The following is a 19,427-nucleotide window of genomic DNA, read 5'->3' as shown; positions in this document are numbered from 1 at the left end:
TGTTTAGGAGTATGCGTACCCCCAGAAAAAAAGCACTGTGTGTGTACAGTGGTGCCTCAGGTTACATACGCTTCAGGTTACAGACTCCACTAACCCAGAAATAGTACCTCAGGTTAAGAACTTTACCTCAGCATGAGAACAGAAATCGTGCTCCAGCGGCGCAGCGGCAGCGGGAGGCCCCATTAGCTAATATGGTACCTCAGGTTAAGAACAGTTTCAGGTCAAGAACGGACCTCCAGAACGAATTAAGTTTTTAACCCGAGGTACCACTGTATTCGAAATCTGTTGTGATGGCTAGGTATCCCAAACGTGGTTAATGCAAAATAGGAAGACATGTTGGGGGGAGGAACTCCAGATTTGCGGATCTACTTTGCAGAAAAACCTTTGTGCCATTGCAAAACTGGGGCTCTGGTAGTTGGAATGGAGTATCCTGAAAACGGCACGGCTGGGCACAGAAATCAGGGCCTTTTCAGTCATGGCAAAGGGTACTTGAGGAAGACCCTCCCCAGGGAAGCCCATCCAGCCCATCATAAATTTTCTAGTTGTGTGAAATATAATTGTTTCTGAAATATACTCAGAGTCGTAAAGTGATTTCATGCTCTTTATTCAGCTCACAGTGGTGAGGAGGAATGAATGAAAGTCCCCTCAAAGTATCTGCTTTATATACATTATTTACACAATGGGCTGCACATGATTGGCTATTTCCGGAATTCTACTGTAAGCCAATCAGGTTGTGGATTCACTTCTATCTGGAGCATGATTGGGTGGTTCCTGCCAACCAATCATACTGCTGCATTGTTCTAGGACCAATCAGACTGCTGCATTCTGAATCCTATTGTTCTAGGACCAATCAGACTGCTGCATTTTGGATCCTATTGTTCTAGGACCAATCAGACTGCTGCAGTTTGGATCCTATTCAACTCAGTACATAACAGTTTCCAAATTACATTCCTCTCCCCACCTTTTTTTCCTGACCCCATACTAGTTTTCCTACCTGTTCTCAGACATTATTTTAAAATAGTTGGCTTCCTCTGTTTAAACTCTCCAATCGATTCTGTTCTGCATCTGAAATAAGCTAATTCCCTTTTTGATATAATAAATTTACTTGGGATTGATCTTCCTGTCGACACTTGGGGTGCCATCTTTCAGAGCACATCCAGCCTGCGCTGTGGGAAAATCCCTAGAACTGAGTGTTAGGATTGCATGTGACAACTGCAGGCTTCCATGCAGACTGAAGACTTCGTAACAGGAAGTAGCCGCTGCTGAGCATAGCACAAAACACACTAACATGAGTCAGTTCCTATTTGTAGTGGTTTCAGCAAAACCAACAAGTAAATCTCGTGGCACGTTAGAGTCTACCAAATTAATTATGGCCCACATATACTGTGGACTACAGTGCACATTTGTGAAATTTGTGGCCCTCCAGATGCTGTTGGATTCCACATCCCATCAGCTCCAGCCAGAAGGATCAAAAGTTATGGATGATAGGAGATGTAATCCAGCAACATCTGGAAGACACCATGTTGACAACCACTGTTTAACCCTTCACTTGAAAGAAATAATCCTATTAACCACACACTGTTGCTGTTTTCTTTTGTTAACAATGTAGCATAACCATTTTTGGACATTCTTTCTGCCAAGAGGGGCTGAAAGGGGAGATGCTCTGCATTTATGTGGCACAAAGGCAACATTTTCACCAGTGAGAACAACCTTTTTCATTTGGTTGTTTGATGTGGCTATTGAGAAATCAAAGCCCAAAAGATCAAAGGATTACGGTATTAAAGGAAGATTATTGTGCTTCAGTTTAATGGAAAATACTCCGCACAAGCTTTAAAAAACACACAAAAACACATTGCATCACAACTTTATGAACAGTAGTTTGCTCTTTAATCCACTTATAACCTCTTGGGACATTATCAGGAGTCCTTTAGGTGTGCAGAAGGGGTTCCTCGCATACTCTGCCATCTAGCTTAAGCTTACCCTCCATGCAGCCTATAAACACCACCTGGTGTTGCTATGCAAATTTATTCTTCAAAAAATCCTCAGGAGATTGTCAAAAAGTAAGCAGAGCAGCTATTACCAAAGAAGAAACAGGTTTCAATCCTAACTCTTGACTACAGTGGGATTTAACTTGGAGCAGGTGTGGGGAACTTTTTGCCCACCAGATGTTGATAAACTACAAATCCCTGACCATTGACCATGTTTACTGAGACTGATGGGCTTTGTAGCTCAGCCACATTTAGAGGGCGAAAGGTTTCCTAATGCTAATTTTGAATAAAACTGTTTAGGACTGGACACGCCGCTTGTTTGCAGTCTTCAGGGTGGTAGCCTAGGATTACCTTGTTATTGACCTTCTGCTTGTTGACGCCTTTTCTTCTTACTTCACAGACAACAGTAGTCATGGTGCTGCCTCCAGGGTGGAGCTGCTGCACACTTCAGGTGCTAACGCACATTCCCCACATATTTCTTCTAGGGCGTATGACATTGACTCACAACAAAATTGACTGTAGGCATCTTGTTATGCATGGTGGTTGTGTTGCCAGCGCTTAAAGTAATGGCGTGTTGCTGTCATTCCATTGACTCAGCAATCTCGCCAGTCACAATGCGAAGCACATGGTTCTCCTCAAGCAGCCTTTGGTGAGTCATCCTTGTAGTCTCTTCTACACCAAAGGCTTGTTGGACTTGCAGGGGTGGGAAAAGTTCAGCGAGAAAGAGAAAGGTATCCCTTCGTTTTATCACCTCCCTGAAGTGTTCTGAGCTTGGCCAAGATAAGTCTCCCTCAGGTAAACATTCAGTCTCAAACAAATGTCTCTTTATGGTCTTCCCTTCATAAACACAATCCTTGTTGAACAAGATGAAAATGGCAGGAATTGCCTTGAGGGAGCATTCCAGGTTTTACTTTCAATGACTTATTTCCCGCACTTTTCCTACCCTCAACCCAATCCTCCAACTGGTCTGCCTGGTCTTCCTTGTCACAGCTTCTCACTTTTGTGCAGAGGTAGGCAGAATGTAGACTAGGATCCTAGATCTCTTGGTGATTTGCACTAGAGATTCATTCATTTATTGTATAACAAAATGTATGCACCACTTGAGCGTAGTAAAACCTCCAAGCAGTTTACAAGAAATATTTTTTAAAAACAGTTAACAACAATTTAAAATAATATTAAAATGATTAAAATAAACAAGAAGAGATTAAAAGGCATCAACATCTACACGCTTGGGTAGGCTTGCCTAAACAAAAACATTATAGCAGGCGCTGAAAAGAGGACATTGAAGTCAGTGGTCTGATGTCAATATGCAGGGAGTCCTAAAATGTAGTGTTGCTAGACAAGAAGAACAATTTCTTACAAGTGTGGAATGACTAGTATCTGTAACGGTGCCAGTTCTACAAATCAAAGCGGTTATGTGGACACATGTGGAGTAAAGCGATCCCACAAAATAAACTGGTCCCAAGTTGTTCTGGGCATTATAGACCAGTAGGAACACCCTGAATTGGTAAATCCGTAACCTGTGGATATCTCTCAGCTGACAAGGTCACACTCCTGTCAAGAACTGTGCTGCAGCATTCAACACTATCTGCAACATTTTTGGATCCAGCTCAAGGGAAGCCCCACGTTGTTGTTGTTGTTTAGTCGTTTAGTCGTGTCCGACTCTTCGTGACCCCATGGACCAGAGCACGCCAGGCACTCCTGTCTTCCACTGCCTCCCGCAGTTTGGTCAGGCTCATGTTTGTAGCTTCGAGAACACTGTCCAACCATCTCGTCCTCTGCCGTCCCCTTCTCCTTGTGCCCTCCATCTTTCCCAACATCAGGGTCTTTTCCAGGGAGTCTTCTCTTCTCATGAGGTGGCCAAAGTACTGGAGCCTCAGCTTCATGATCTGTCCTTCCAGTGAGCACTCAGGGCTGATTTCCTTAAGAATGGATACATTTGATCTTCTTGCAGTCCATGGGACTCTCAAGAGTCTCCTCCAGCACCATAATTCAAAAGCATCAATTCTTCGGCGATCAGCCTTCTTGATGGTCCAGCTCTCACTTCCATACATCACTACTGGGAAAACCATGGCTTTAACTATACAGACCTTTGTTGGCAAGGTGATGTCTCCTGAAGCCCCACATACAGTAGTGCATTGTAGTAATCCATGTTCGAAAGTCATCAATGCCTGAACTAATGTGACCAAGCTCTCCTAGGTCCAGGAATGGTCAGAGTTGCACCGCGGCAACTTTGCCTCCCAGTGACAAAGTTGGATCCAGAAACAACCCCAAACTGTTCTCACAGGGCCAACTTGAGGTGAGGTAGCCAGAGCTGTACACAGAGTTTGGCACCCCAAGAGTTAACACAGGCAGCTGAGACAAACATAAAATTTATTATGTCAAGAGGGAGTTAGTGAATTTACTAAACGTGCAGACCTTTATAAGCAACACCGTATTATGAGGTGGAGTTTAGAAGAGTTTAAAACCAATGCAAGAGTTCTTAAAATATGTCTGGGACTTCTGAGGGAAAACCTCGTGTGCGTTCAGAGAGAAAAATGGGCGCTGGTTAGAGCTGCTTGCTTTCAGAAAGAGAAAGGGGATGTAAGAGGAATTAGGGAGGTTGGGGTAGTGGACTTTGGTGAAGTTCTGAGATAAAAATGAGAGGAAAGCAGGTGGGGGAGTTTGGGGCAATGGCTAAACGTAAAGGTCTGTTTTTGCAGAGGGTTACTGTGGATTGTGAGGAATTGGGTATCTTAGATTGGGAGTTGAGACATCTAAGGGGGAAGAGATGATAACAGGAAGAAGGAGGAGCAGGGAGTGGGGATGAAGGAAGATTCCAGACTTGTCCTTCTTCTGTGTGGTTGGGGTTCAGTGGGTACATCTTTAGCAACAAAAGGGATGGAAAATGGAGTGGGGTGGGAGTCCACAGAAAAGTTTCTGAGCAGAGAGGAGAGGTCTCTTGGTAAGCCAAAGGTTCCTAGTTGGCAGGGTGAAAAGCATCAACCTTTAGGCTTAAATTGGGCTTAAAACATAAAAAAGGCTGAAAATCACATCTTATTGACAGTGAGAGGACTTAAAATTAAAAAAAGGTGCCAGCCAGGGAGAGCCTATCAAAAATGTTTGCGAAATAGCTTCTAGAAATGTGTGTTATCCTGCTGTCCAGGTGAGATGGGGAAAAGAGATTAACATATATTTTGAGCTCCCCAGAAAGGAGTCTCAGGCCACAGAAAACAGCATGATTGGTGATTGTGAGGAGGGGGGAACAGGAAGACCCTCACCCCTAGGTGTTCACATCTTTGTTGAACACTCCTTAGAAAGATTCTGGTGCGCTTTTGTTTCTTTTACATTTACAAATGCTACAGGAGGGAGGGTAGACATTTAGAGTAACAGAAACCATCTACCAGGTGCTGATGCTTGCTTGGAACATGGCTTCCTGTAATGAAGTCTCTCTTGAGGTCTCCATGTCAAAATCAAATCATGCTTCTCTGGTGCTGGCTATGTTTGCAAAAGCTGGATATTTTTAGGGGTGCTTCATAACACTGTACCTTAATTCTAACTTGCACTGGTTGGTAAGGAATTCTTGTAAACAGCAAAGTAGCTCCAGCAAGCTGGAAGTCTGCCCATAGAGCAGTTAGTGTCTACTTAGCTTCACTCCTGCCCTGATAATGTCCCTCCACACACACACACACACACACACACACACACACAAGGATACCACTTCATTGTCTTTTACCCCATACTCCACACACTGTTGGGACACATATAAGCCTATTTCTGACTAAGGTGGTAAACAGGTATCTGAAAGAGTGTACTACTTCTGACTATTGAACTCTTATTACCCAAGCACTGTATTTTCAGTAATAGGATGTCAATGACCCATGCAATTTGCACTAGTATAACAGAATACAGAACACAAAGCTGATGTAGCATATTGGGGGAAAAGACTGTGGTGCGAACAAGGAGGTATTCATATCTCTTCTCTGCCATAAACTCAGTAGCTGACTTTTGGCAACCCAGCCTCTGACTTCCCACCTGTAGTACGGGGTTTAAAAATACTAACTTGCCTTAAGTTAATATGGGGAACCTGTGGCCCGCCAGAGATTAGTAGTTGGCTTTTGTCATTTTCTAACCATTGTTATTGACTGCCCCCTCATCCCACATCTTTAAAATATACCTGCTCAGCGAAAAGGTTAATATTTTGATATGTACTGTCCTCTGCCCTGCAACTCAGCCTGCAGAACAGGAATCCTTCGCAAAGCAGCTGAAATATTAAGCCTTCAACTAATGTTTCACCTGAACACGTGTGCGTGTGTTTTTAATTTCTTATTCCTCCATCTGCCCTTCCATATATCACTAACTGCTCTCAATTGTGGTATGTTATGCCTGCAATAAATTCAAGTGTGAAAGTGCTTTAATTATACTTAGAAAGCTAAAGCTCTTAACACCCATTATGTAGGCAAGACACAAAAACTGTCAGTTGTGGCTGTGTGAGTAGCTACTATACACAGCTCCAGCATAATTCCATAGCTGGGATTTGCCTTGTATAATGCACATCAAACCTAAGTTGAAGAGTGTTCCAAGAGCAAAGTGGCTGAATGAGTGTCATTAAATATAGCCATGCTGCTAAGTTAAATGGAACAAAAAACAAAACAAAAAGATAGTTCCTTTTTGAGAAATGCTGCTGAGCTAATACCTGGCTAATAGCTCACATGAGTACTTTTCCCAAAGCCATAATTCAGATGGGCAAAGCTAGCTGTGAAGTTTCACAGCCACCTCAGCTAAGCCCGATGACTCCTTCTGATGTTTGCAGCAAAAGCCCCGATATTTTATTGTTATCATCAAGGGGGAATTCACATCTCCTCTGGCCACTATCCATCTCAGCTCATCACAAGAAAGCCTGGTGGGGGAAAATGCAAAGAAGCACACTCCTTTCTTTTATGTCAAACCCTTTACTGATCTGAAACTGGACAGAAATCTACTGTGGCTTTTTGAAAATAACAGCAACTTCAAAAGAAAAGAAAGAAAGAAAGAAAGAAAGAAAGAAAGAAAGAAAGAAAATCTTGAAAATGCAACAAAGCTACTCAGAAGGGAGCTGGGGAGATTAAAATGTAACCATGCAACAAGCAGTCCTCTGTTCGAGAACTAAGCATTCCCAGGAGGGCTTAAATCCACAGAGTCTGCAAATGGAGACAGTTCTCCTTAAAATGCCATTTCCCCACTGGCCCTATTCATCTCAGCATAACAGAAGACTGCAATATAAAATTTGGTAGAATTTCTGCCGTTTCCCCCTTCCCAGTGTGGACATAGAAGCATGCGAGCCATGATGTTGCATAAGGCGCTTGTCAAGATAGAAGCAGTATTTGGGTCACTGTGTTTGGTCTCAGTGTGGATGGCACCACTCAAAGCAAAAGCATCAGTTTCATGCACAGTACTTGGGATGGCTACCAGCCTTTTCCACATCAAGTGACAGCGCAGTTAAGATGTCCCTGGGTACATTTTATAGCACGGGGATGATCCCGTGGCTCTCGATATGTTTGCTGGGCTACAGCTCCCATTGTTCCTTGTTGTACAAAAAATATGGGGTTGGCTTTTACAGTCCTATTCCCTGTTATAGGAATTCTAAGGTCTTATATATAAAAAATAAATGTTCATCAATGTACAGTACAAGGCAAACACATACATAAGTAAGGCTGACGTTTATTTGTCTGTTGGAACAGAGTTCACACACATACCCCTTGCAAGGAGATGAGGAGGACCCAGAACAAAGGTGTGTAACTTTTAAAGACTTTAGATGTTGGCCAACCCTTAGCCAAAGACCATCCAAAAGTATCACAGAAAGAGATGGTCTACAACAAAAATTCGACAGTGTAGCTTGTCTCCTGTCTGTCAAGATATCTGATAAGGCTTGCTGATTGCCCCACCTTGGCCAGGCTGGGAAATGCCTTAGTTCTTGAATCCAGTTCACAGGCCTACCCTGTTCATACACAAAACATCCCTGTTTGACAGGATTTGAAGGATTTGTAATTCAAAAGAACCATTGGGAGAGGTTTTTCCAATATATTTCCTTTGGGGTCATTAAGAGCAAGATGGCTTCAGGATTGCTTTCATGTACATGTGGTTTATATTCTAATGTGTGGGTGTTTACCTTGTGCACTGATGAATATTCAACTTATTTATGACAACTTAGAATTCTTACAACAAGAAGCTGGTATCCAACTTCTCAGATGGTTTTATATAAGCATGAAGAGAGACTTGCATGCCAGGCCTTTTAAGCTATTAAGAAGCATTCTCTCCCCTTTCCTTTAGAAAATGAGGGCCTGTCTGTGCTTTGCATTCCCTGTAGGTGATGGCCCTCCCTGTGGAAAAAATGCCTGCACCTCTTCAGCTAACTGCTAAGGGACTTTACCTGGCTCAGCAAGTGGCGGATTGCTTGAGCTCAGGAGTTCAGGGCTGCTGCTGTGGGCTACGCACAAAGTTTGGCATCATTCATGATCGTAAGAACATAAGAAGAGCCTGCTAGATCAGGCCAGCGGCCCATCTAGTCCAGCATCCTATTCTCAGAGGGCCAACCAGATCGTTATGGGCTATCTAAAGCAAGACCTGCGCGCAACACACTCTTCCCCCTTGCAACTTCCAGCAACTACCATTCAGACCATTGGCCTTCAATGGGGTTGATGGGCATCCAAGAACAGCTGAAGGGCCACAGCTTCCATGGGCCTGTATTCTACAGTATCTGTGACAATGCCTGGTGATGATGGCACCATTCTATTCTCACCCTGAGCAACTTTGTGAATACCGTATATCTATTTATGGCCTAGTATGGCTCCCCTTGGGACGCAGGTGGCGCTGTGGGTTAAAGCCTCAGCGCCTAGGACTTGCCGATTGAAAGGTCGGCGGTTTGAATCCCTGCGGCGGGGTGCGCTCCCGCTGCTCGGTCCCAGCGCCTGCCAACCTAGCAGTTCGAAAGCACCTCCGGGTGCAAGTAGATAAATAGGGACCGCTTACCAGCGGGAAGGTAAACGGCGTTTCCGTGTGCGGCTCTGGCTCGCCAGAGCAGCGATGTCACGCTGGCCACGTGACCCGGAAGTGTCTCCGGACAGCGCTGGCCCCTGGCCTCTTGAATGAGATGGGCGCACAACCCCAGAGTCTGTCAAGACTGGCCCGTACGGGCAGGGGTACCTTTACCTTTACCTTTATGGTTCCCCTTGGGAGTAACTGCAGACAGACACTTAACATGAAGGGACATCTTAGCTCAACCTTAAAGCAAATCTATACGAAACCTTTTAAAGTCAAGATAAAAGGAAAAGCAAGGCATAGAATATGATATCTGTGCTTGCTCACCTGTAGAATGATTACTCACTGAAAGGAAAAAACCAACCCAGGTTGGTTTCCAGAGAAATGCATAAGGTGTAAGAAATGTTAGCCTCAAGAAATGTAAACTGTAAAAGCTATGCATGTCCTTTTTGAAAAATGCAAATATGTCTAAGTAGGAATGAATATATTTGTTGCTGCTACTACTACCAAAAAAATGATAGGGATTTTTCTTTTTAACAAAACAATTGTTTTAAAGCTTCGTCTCAGCTAGCATAACATTCCCATAGTATGGTCAAATTACAGATAGATATACATGCTTGGGCATGTATATATATATATATATATGTATGTATATATTGAAGTTCAACAGATTTATATCACAAGGCATTTTCACCCTTTCTCAGGGTGAGATGATTGACTCAGCAGCATTTTAATCCATTTGTATCCAAACAGTTGTAAACAGGTTACTTACATAACACTATTTTCTTTGGCCTCCTTAAGTGCTTTCTCTATCAGGTTTGCAAATCAGTGTGTTGTAGTACTTATTTACTGGAGTGTTATGTTACTGGGTTCACTCCCAAGTAAGCATGCTTAGAAATATAGCTTCAAACTCTGATATTATCAGTTAATTATAGCACAATCCTATGTGTGCCTACTCAAAAGTAAGTCCTGTGGTATTAAATGGGGCATATTCACAGGAAATTGTGCACAGCATTGCAGCCCTAGATGCAGAGGCGTAGGAAGGTCAGGTGGTACCCAGTGTGGAAATTTTCTTGTGTCGTTCCCCCCCCCATTAATTTTTTATTTTTATTTTTGCCTACAACAATAGTTTTACGTTATTTCATATTTTCTTACAAAGGAATGTGGATTCTGGGCCTCTGATAACAAGCAGGCGACTGTAAAATCTACAGGATGGATTGTGTTTTGGTTTGTGTTATTTTATTTATATTTATTTTTATTTATATTTTATATACATTTAATAAAATTTATGTTTAAAAACCTGCAAAGTGGTTTACTGAAACAAAAAACAAAAAAAACACCACAGCAGTAAAATCAAGAAAAATTAACAATCCTACCTTAAAACATTCAAAAGCTAAAATATTAAGGTTAAAATTACTTCAGCTTCCTAAGCATCTAGGTATGCTTGCCTAAAGAAAAATGCTTTTAGCAGGTGCCCGAAAAGAGTCTGGCAAAGACACGAGCTTTGTTGCAATCGGCGGGGAGTTCCAAAGGTCAGGTGCAGTAAACAATGCAGTACGGATATTATGTGGAACCTGTAGCAGTGCTTGAAACTACTGAAGGGGAGGTTTTATTGATTGTGATTTCACCATGCTCTGTATTATCTGGAACAGCCTGAAGACTTTTTTTTTAAATAAATATTTATTAGAATTTCCAATTTAATACAAAAAGCCAACAAAAACCAAAAAATGCACAAAAACTAACAAAAATACAGAAATACACAATTAAAAAAAGCAAACAAATATAATTCCCATTACTTATTTCCATTACCTTGTTTCCCAGACCTCCTCTCACCTCCCCCTTTTGTATTCCAATTCACATTCTTAACTCAGCAAATCCTTATTTAACTTATTGTAACTTATTTTAACTTATTGCTCAACCTTTACATTACAGCTGGTAACCACTTAATTTCTGTCCAACATCATTCTAACATTCATTAATTTTACAATATTTCTGCAAGTAGTCTTTAAATTTCCTCCAGTCCTCTTCCGCTGACTCTTTTCCCTGGTCTCGGATTCTGCCAGTCATTTCTGCCAATCCCATATAATCGATCATCTTCATCTGCCATTCTTCCAGAGTGGGTAAATCTTGTGTCTTCCAATATTTTGCGATAAGTGTTCTTGCTGCTGTTGTCGCATACATAAAAAAAGTTCTGTCCTTCTTTGGCACCAAGTGGCCAACCATGCCTAGGAGAAAGGCCTTTGGTTTCTTCAAGAAGGTATATTTAAATACCTTTTTCATTTCATTATAAATCATTTCCCAGAAAGCCTTAATCCTTGGGCACGTCCACCAAAGGTGAAAAAATGTACCTTCAGTCTCTTTGCATTTCCAACATTTATTATCGGGCAAATGGAACAGCCTGAAAACTTGATGCAGAGAGGAACCCCACCCGGGTTTCCCCCATGTAAGGTAACAGGCAGGGAGCCAGCTCAGCTGGAGAGAAACACATTGGAGGAGGGGAGGACAACAGTCCACCCATTTGATCCTCTTTGGGATGCTGGCGCTGGGCTCTGGGACCCCCCTCCCCCAAATATTTATTTGTCTTCAATGTATTGTGACCACTGTTATTCTATAGGACAGATCCTTTTTAAATTAAACACTTTCTCTGAAATTAAAATGGCCTCCTCAGCAGCCAGGAAAGTCAGCCTGTGTGATGAACAGGAGACTAGGCCAAGTAGATTCTGCCTGGCCTGGCCTTGGCCCCGCCCCCAACCCAGCTGGCCAATCGGCTGCATGCAGGGGGCGGGGCGAAGGCAAGGCCTAATCTATTTAGCCTAATCTCATGCTCTTCACACAGGCTGACTTTCCAGGACCCAGGAAGCCCAGCGGAGGAAAGGGCAGTACATTGGTGCCCCGCAAGACGAATGCCTCGCAAGACGAAAAACCCGCTAGACGAAAGGGTTTTCCGTTTTTCGAGGCGCTTCGCAAGATGAATTTCCCTATGGGCTTGTGACTTTTTTCGCTTCCCCCCCCCTTTTTCTGAGCCGCTAAGCCGCTAATCTGCTAAGCCACTAATAGGGATGCTTCGCAAGACGAAAAAACCGCAAGACAAAGAGACTCGCAGAATGGATTATTTTCGTCTTGCGAGGCACCACTGTAGGGCGGTTCCAAAGGTCTTATCTTACTAAACTAGGGATTAGATAGCTATATCTGAAATTTCATGCGTATCAGTTAATATATTGACCCTGCGCCACTGAATTGAAATTTCAGCCTTCAGGACACAGGAAAACGGCCAAGTAAACAGCTGTTTTCGTGGAGGAGGGTCAAGATATTAACTGATATGGACAGCAAATAGCCGAGACGGGGCAGGCCATCAGAAGCGCGCCCCCTTCGCCGCCTTGACTGGGCTGTGGGCAGGGAGCGATGGCTGACGCCGATTTTACGGCAGCCCCCTCGCCTGCGCCCCTGGCAGGGACCCACCTCACTACCCCCTAGCTACGGCCCTGGTTGGTGCTGAACTGAACTGAAAATGAAATATACCCTTTAACTGTCAAAAAAAATAATCCTAATGTATAAAATGTAAACAACCAGGAAGACTGAACATGGAAATGCTGCAGAATGTGCCTTATTAATTTTTAAAATACCAAACCTCAATATTTATTCAGTATTTCAGTATAGCTCATTAAAGGAAAATACATTTTCCTCTTAGAGGAATTTTTGAAAAGACATCCGTTTCTTGAAAGCAGAGAGCAGAACACAGCTTGACAGGTAAAGTGTGTATTTCATTTTCAGTTCAAAGCTGTAAAAATTTAAATACATCAGTCAAAGGATGGGGCGTGGGGGTGGGGACCAGGAAGGAGACCTGAATTGTCCCAGTCGAATCACAGTACTAATTAATCTACCAAATCCAGAACACCACACATTCAGGTACATTTCCCCCCCTGTTGGCTTCTTCTTTTATAATCTTATATATTGAACTTATCCCATGCAAAATTTAGATATTAAAAGGTAAAGGTAAAGAGTGTTTAAAGCAGTATCATACCACTATAAACAATAATGGCTTTTTCTCAAAAATCGTGGGAACTGTAGTTTCTCAAGGGTGCCGATAGTTATTAGAAAACCTGTTTCCCTCATGGAACTGCAATTCCCAGAGTCCCGATGGAATTGGATGGATTGTTAAACCACTCTGAAAGTTGTAGCTCTGTGAGGCCTCGCATAAACATGACCCAATACCATTTGAGCCAAAGAGTCAACGGCTTTATTTCCCCAAAGCAGAGAAAACACTTTATTATGACAGTGTGGCCTTTGCTCTTCAGTCCAGGGTACTGTACTTTCACTGTGAGCCCCAACGCTTGCTCTATTGCATACCTTTGTGGAGGAAAACTTTGGACCAAGGTTATCAAGTCCATTGCACTCCTGCCCTGTACTTGCTGGAGGGTGCTGAGGCAAAGATACTGATGACTTGATACGGGACTATTTGTTTTGAACTCATTTTCGCTGATATAAAGAGCAAACAGGAACCTCTTACCATTACTCCAGATTTATATTAGTGCAGTTCAGTTTTACAGCTTCTCTGCTTAAACCACTGGCAAACCCCTTATGTTGTAGCACTTAAGTTTAATTAGGGTGTTATCAGTAGCACTGGTGCTTCTGAGATGTACATTTGTAAACCACAGGGAGCTAACTTGTGATAAAGATGTCACAAATGGGGGGGGGTCATGAAGGGTGTAACTAGGGTGATATCTCCATGGACTATGGATAATTGATTAGAGTACATTTAGAACCCTAATGTAAGGTTTGAATAAGATATATATGTAAGAGATACTCTGTGTCATTTCCATAATTGTTTTGCAGTTATTTATTATATTCTGTATTTCATTTGTAGACATGGAGCATTCTCTTTCTGGATCCTGTCATTGCGACCCTCACACTTGAAAATAATAATAATAACAGAAGACAAACGAGGGAGGCGGTCAAAGACAACTTCAGGGTCTTCTTCAGTCAGACTGCTTTTCCCCACCTCTCTGCAGCAGGACTAAATGGACACCCTCTGCTCTCCGGGAAGGAAGAAGGAGGCAGCAGGCAGCCAGCCAGGGGTAAGCTCAGGAATTGCTCCAGGCAGTCTGTTCCTCCCTTTGTATCATTTTTTTTTTAGTTGTTTTAAATTTGTAGATTGCCTTGAGTAACTTGGCAAAAAGGCAGTAAAAAATGCAACAAGCAAACAAGGAATGGAACATCGCATGGGCAGCTGTGGCATTATGTGGCCGGAACAGGAAAGGCTGTGGCCTTAACTATGGGGCCAGATCAGATCCGTCCTCCCTGCTTAGCTGTCACGCTGCACCTGCTCTCCTGCTCAGTAAACCTGAAGCACAACCACACAAAAGACACTGGGTTGACCATGTACTAGTATACACTTGTCTCATACTTCCCTTTGTACAGTGGGCTGATTTCTACATGAACTCACATACCTGTCTCTGTCCTTCATCCAGGCAAGCACATGTTATTATCAGAGTTCAAGGACACATTCCACCTGGGGCTGTAGTGTACTTCTTCTCCCCCCCCCCCCGGGGCGGAACATGCTTTAAATGTGCTCTAAAGCATACGTATGTAGGCAGAGGGCAAACCCTTAAAGAGGATTTTGGCATGGAGAAAGGGGGCATCACCTGGGAGAATTCTGAGGGCAGATAAAAAGGCCTGGAGAGTCACATTTGGCCCCTGAGTACGTTCCCTGCTGCCACAGCAATACAATAGATACTGAACCTCCATGTCCCTGCAGTTGTGCTGGCAATGGCCACTGGGCCTCTCTGTAACCCAGGTCCATGGAGGGGATACTCTTAAAAGTAGGACGATAATTCCTCCTTCACCCATCACACTGCAACCTACCATTTTAGGAGCACCCACTTCCTATTTTGTCATTTCCTAGCAGGGCGTTCCATTGTTTTGTAATGTCAGCGCTGTTGTCCTCATCTAACCTTGTGCTGCAAACAGTACCTTGACAACGAAAATGGATCCTGTGAATCCTCATGGTTGCAAATTGACATACTTCAGCTGGTGTTGGGAGTGGGGGAGCCTAATTATGGTGAATCTGTATGTAAGAGTCAGACAGCTGCTGAATTCCTTGAAGGCATTGTGGGCTAAGAGCCTAAAGGAGCATTTCAATTGCAGCAGAACGCTGAGGCAACCACATTGAGGTTACTGATGTACCAGGCTCACAACTAGCTGGCCGGGGGGCGGGGCAGAGCCTGAACTTTATTTATTTTTTTTAAAAGAAAAAGTATGTGCCTAGCCCCTCTAGAAAAATAAAAGTTATGAAGCAAAATGTGCAAGTATCCTTAGAAGCAATTTCTGTGAGATGAGCCAGCCTACCTGCTGCCACCTTTTAGTGTTTTTAGCCAATGAGTGACAGACAGATGTCAACAACAACTTGAAATGCAGCTGGAGAAGTGATGAGTTCTTTGCAGTTAAAGCTTCTCTAGTGTGTGCATGGTTCTAATAAATTAAATGAATAGTCGTAATAGTAGTGGCAATTTTCAAGGTTTTGGAGCAGGGTTTGTTTTTTTGTTTGATGTGTCTGTTTGCAAATGTAGAGCAAGAAGCAATTTATTGCCCTGTTGCTCCTTACCTGGCTGTTATCACAAATGCCCTAAGGTGACTTCTTAGGATAAGGATATTTAAATCTTCTGATAGCTTCTGCCCCTTCACCCTGAGGCTTGACAATATCCACCCTCCCTTCCCCACAGGTGGGTGGAGTTTGTGGCACCGAGCAGGGCTCACCTGGGCGGGTGCCACCTACCTGCTTGAGCCGGCCTTTGACCCGCCCTCGGCCAGGGAGGACAATGGACAACCGGCCAGGGGTGGCGTAAGGCCAAAAGAAAAGAGGAAGACTCTGTTGCTCAAGCCTCTTTTGCTGTTCTTCCTTCCAGTATCATGCTCTGATCACTGTGTCATGTGCTGCATGAGATCTAGTCTTACTCATCACAGGTGATGTCTGTGCTTTATAATGCAAATTACCTAAATGTGGGTTATACCTGAAAGAGAGATATACAGTTTATTCCTTGATAGCAAGGCAAGATGTCACTGCTGGGATTTCAAAAGAAGGCTGTGCAGCCATGTCACTGTTGTACATTTTTTTTGGAGGTCTGAAGCAAAGTAGGATGAAAGGTGGTTGTCCTCATTTGACATTAGTTACTAGGTTCTGTATTTGTGTTATTTACTGGCTCGCTATAATCTGCACTTGCTGAACGCCATTTTCTGTTTGGACAGTGAATCAAGCACTAACTTCACTAGCATCAATAAACTATTTGGTTTCCCCCAAGGACGCAATGGTAGAGAACTATGTTGTGACAATGTAGGACATCTAGAAGTAGGGACTTCTGCTGCAAATCTTGCTCTCCAAAGTTCAGCGGTTTGGCTATCCCTCAAACTCAGCTGCGCGGACTAGCCCTTCCTTCCCTGCCTGTTTCCAGGCCCTTCCCTTTTGGTCATCCTAACAAAGTTATTACAGCACCGAAAACATGCTATGTACATGCATACATAGTAGATTAGGGTAGTCCTGTATAGAAAACTTTGGTTGCATGATCTGATGTCATGAAGAAGGCCTTTAAATTATAACTGGCTGCAATGCATCAGGCTGCTTTAAAATCCTCATTTTGTCAGCAGCTTGAGAAACCATCTCTTTTGTTTTGGGGTTCATTTTGGATACCCCACCACTTTTTGAATTTTATTTTTTTAGGATTGATTATGAGCAGCACAATTCCAAACTCTGAGTCTTCATGCCAAGAACTTATTCTGTTGCTCAGCCTGAAAAGAGAAACTCCCAAGGGACCTGGAATTATTGCAACGCGTCTCCATGCTTTGCTTTAGAGCTCTAAATGAGATCAGACTTGTCCTTGGGTGAAACTGTCAAAGGGAGTCTCTAGCCTTTACCTTGCTATTACTCAGTTTCAGCTCCTGTGCAAATCCCCTCTTGGGTGCTGGAGCCACACACCATCCATTAAAGAAGTAGGTGGGGTCAACAGCATTACAGCCAAGAGGGGTCCATCTTCTCCATCTTCTGGGTGAGAGGGCTTCCTTTTTCAAGTCAATGGATGGGTAGATCCATCTAGAAAAAAGGAATCTGCATATCATTACATCCCTTGTATTAAGCCAGGCTAGTTTCATCATAAGGTGATAATCTTGGGGTTGAGTCATTAAGGGGGATTAAGGTGCAAATGGGTGGGGCCCTTCTCTCATCTCCCAGAGAGTGAGAAGGACAAAGCCAGAATTTAGGGCAGAATTTTGCAGCTATGTCTGTGATTTAGATGCAAAGTGATAAGCAGAGAGAGAGAGAGAGAGAGAGAGAGAGAGAGAGAGAGGGGTCCATGCCAGATCTCTGCTTGAATCCGAGGCTGTGGCTATGGGTGATTTATGTTATGAGCCCTTCCATCCCAGGCTAAACTTGTGTATATCATAAAAGACGCCACCATCTCCACTGTGCCTCACTTCCCAAAGGAAACACGAATCCTGGGTAAGCACCCCTGGAACTTTGCACCACTCAGAGGTTGGGGCGGCATGCAACAATATAAATAGTCCACAATGCTCTGGTGACAAGACAGAGAGCAGTTATCATTTTCTTCTTAACTAAGAAGTCCCAAACTGATTAACACATCCCTATAGGGTGCTCCAACCCTACAAGTGTTTGTTATGGTCGGGTCGTTCTTTGCTACAACCCCTGCAGCTCCCCGACCCCACAGTGTCAGTATGCCTTTCAGCCGATGCCAACGGGGGGGGGGGGCATAAAATCGGCTGCCGAGACCCTCCAGCCAGCACTCCCTGTCCAGCCAGCGCTCCCTGCCCACAGCCCAGGCAAGGTGGGGAAGGGCAGTGGCTGCTCTCAGACACTATTTGAATGGCAATGCTCATTAACGGGGGGGGACCTCCTCAAATATTTTAGGGGGGATGAAGAAACCTTGGCTCCTAGGCCCTTCTCCCTATTAAAGTGGGGTGCTCCCCACTTTATGGGATTTCACTTATGCAGGTAGGGGCCTGGAACGTAACCCGCACGTAATTGCGGAGACTTCTATATACTGTGGTACCTCTGGTTACGAACTTAATTCGTTCAGGAGATCCGTTCTTAACCTCAAACTGTTCTTAACCTGAGGTACCACTTTAGCTAATGGGGCCTCCCGCTGCCGCAGCGCTGCCACCACACGATTTCTGTTTTCATGCTGAGGTAAAGTTATTAACCCGAGGTACTACTTCTGGGTTAGTCTGTAACCCAAAGTTTTTTTAACCCGAGGTATCACTGTACCATTATCTAGGTCAGCCTTCCCCATCTTGGTGTCCTCCTTTATCAGAATTCATTACAAAAAAGAATTTATTACAAGGTGAAGTGTGTGAGGAATTGAATGGGTGCCGGGGGGGGGGGTGTTGGAGGAGAGGCAGAAAGAAGAGCTAATTTGTTCGTGGTGTGATAGGAATTTTATGGTCTTAGATATATGGTAATGTTCATAAGTATACCAACCAAGCACATACATAGATGAACACAGGAAGGCCAACCTGGAACCATTTTGATTCCTAAACTGAGCAAATGTTTTCTCTGCAAGGTCAAACTGGAAAAGTCTCCCCATTGTCTCTTTCCTCACAAATCCTGTCTTAAGGACACATTTAAGATATGAATAGGGTGTGAGCCTGTAACCTGGCCCAGGAAATAAGTATTTTACCACTACAAAAGACTGGCCAGGCTCCCCAGGAAATCCAATCAAGTAACTTGCCAGACAGGAGATAAACTGTAACAGGAGAAAAACAACATTTAAATTTCTGTGATGTAGGTGGGATGTATCTGAGGGGTGGCCTTAGGTTACACCCCTTCTGTGATGTATGCATAATGTTTCTGGGGGTGGTCTTGATCTAGAGGATGGGAATTTCAAAAGTCTTTATAAGCCCTTGCACAGCATTTTTGGGGGTCCTCTTCCTCTCCTGCGTGTGAGGGGAGCACCCTGTTGCAACAGATCAGTAAAGATCAAGCTCACTAGCTGCTTTGCTTCTCAATATTCTCTGGTTGGCCTCTGTTATTCTCTCCTACCAATAGGGAACCTACGTAAGGACTCTATATGGGCTCTTGGATACCCCATAAGGGAAAAGGGCATATTTTTTATTTACAACAGTGGCTAGGGGGCGCAATCTGGACGGTTCTGCCAGGGGCGCAAGATCACCTAGCTATGGCTCTGCCACAAATCTACCTCTCAGTCTTGCCATTCCCATCCTCCTCCTTATCTACCAGCCAAGGGGATGGAGCTCGCTGTCTTCTTTCTCCTCCTTACACTAAAGTTTGCCTTTTCTGAACAGGACACATAGGCAGGATGGCGACCAAAGTGGAATTTGTTATTCCTCTAGCTGTTGGTCTCCTTGCCTTCTGTCTTACCAGCCACCACTCTCCCATATTCCAAATGTTCCTGCTCTAACTTTTCAACTTGTAATGGTGTA

General features: G+C 43.7%; 1 protein-coding gene across 1 annotated transcript in view; it reads right to left on the bottom strand.

The window, feature by feature from the left end:
- Window positions 1-19,427, bottom strand: part of BCAP29 (B cell receptor associated protein 29) — a 920,634-nt gene that overhangs the window by 465,884 nt on the left and 435,323 nt on the right. The window lies entirely within an intron of this gene.

The sequence above is a fragment of the Podarcis gaigeae genome (genome assembly GCF_964106915.1).
Source record: "Podarcis gaigeae genome assembly, chromosome: 10".
Classification (NCBI taxonomy): Eukaryota; Metazoa; Chordata; class Lepidosauria; order Squamata; family Lacertidae; genus Podarcis; species Podarcis gaigeae.
The sequence above is the reverse complement of the archived record's forward strand: the minus strand, read 5'-3'. Positions and strand labels throughout refer to the sequence as shown.